Genomic DNA, 1367 nt, shown 5'->3' with positions numbered 1-1367 from the left:
AACAACAACCGTTACTGAAAGGTGATTTGTAAGCTTGATTTCTAATTGGAGATTCAGACTCAGTTGACAATTCTCTCATAGAATGTGAATATTTCTTGTGAACATAAACTGCAACACCACCTCCAAGCCTATCAGTACGGTCTCTACGTTACAATGAATAATTTTCAACTGAAAGAAACAAATTTGGTATAGCAGGAGTCAGCCATGATTCTGACCAAACTATGGCCTTATTTATTTCAAAGTACAAGCCTATAATCTTCTGTAAAGAGTACAACACAACTGCTGGAACAAACACAGTGTATATAGGAAGTTTGCACAGGTTATGATCAGTGATTTCTTGAAAATTTCTGGTCACTCCTCCAGCAAAAAGAGCAAAAGCAATGCACTTATTAAAAATGTTATATATTCACTTTTCACTGATATATGTGACCAAATAATAATGCATATAACATATTTCATGTATTCCTGTAATATAAGAAAGATGCAGATAAAGACTTATTTTGTAAAAGCAATAAAATGAACCATATTGTTAGAAATAAATAAATTTAAACTAAAGTTCTTCGTATTTTCAAGTTTGCTGTTTGTCACAGTAAAATAAGACTGACAAAGCATGCATAACATATGTCATTTTTAACTGAATGTTAAAAAAACACTGTTAGTCCCTAATATTTATGTTGGAGCATTTTTAGTAACTGGAATGCTGCAAATGTGCATTCAGTCTGGTTCCCCATAATGGAAAACTTCACAAAACATGCAGCTGAAGAAGCCTTTGCTCAACTTCATCCTCATCAGGACTGCAGGTTTCTATCATCTCAGTCAGGTAGACCCAGAGGCCGTGTGCTCCTCTGAGAGTCAGACTCTTCCCAGCTGAACAGATCTGACTGGGTGGGCTGCTTGGACCTTAAAGCTTATTAAAAAGACAACAAGGTTTTACTTTCATACATACCGCCTGTTTTTAAATAGTTTACACTCACACAAGATGACAAACAAAGGAAAACTCAAAAAGGATGAAATCACTGATAAATGAATTGGTGAAAAGGAATATGGAGCTCCATTTGTGCCAAAAATATGTTGTTGTCCATGTTCTTATACCTTGTGTTGACACATAACGTCGTTTTGTTCTTCTCTAGTTATGTTGTTAGACCACGTTGTTGAATATGCTGCCTCCTTAAAGGCACAGTGTGTAGGATTTTGTCAATTCTTTTAGCCGAAATTGAGATAATCACTAATGACAATAATAAAAAACATGTCTAATCATTGCAGACAAAGACCTTGTTTTATTATTTTCACCTTATAAAAAGCTGTTTATATCTCCATGGTCGCGGGTCCCCACTACAGGTAGGGCTGTGTATTGGCAAGAATTTGGC

Source organism: Austrofundulus limnaeus, unplaced genomic scaffold, assembly GCF_001266775.1.
Source record: "Austrofundulus limnaeus strain Quisiro unplaced genomic scaffold, Austrofundulus_limnaeus-1.0 Scaffold296, whole genome shotgun sequence".
Lineage (NCBI taxonomy): Eukaryota > Metazoa > Chordata > Actinopteri > Cyprinodontiformes > Rivulidae > Austrofundulus > Austrofundulus limnaeus.
This window is presented reverse-complemented; position numbering follows the sequence as displayed.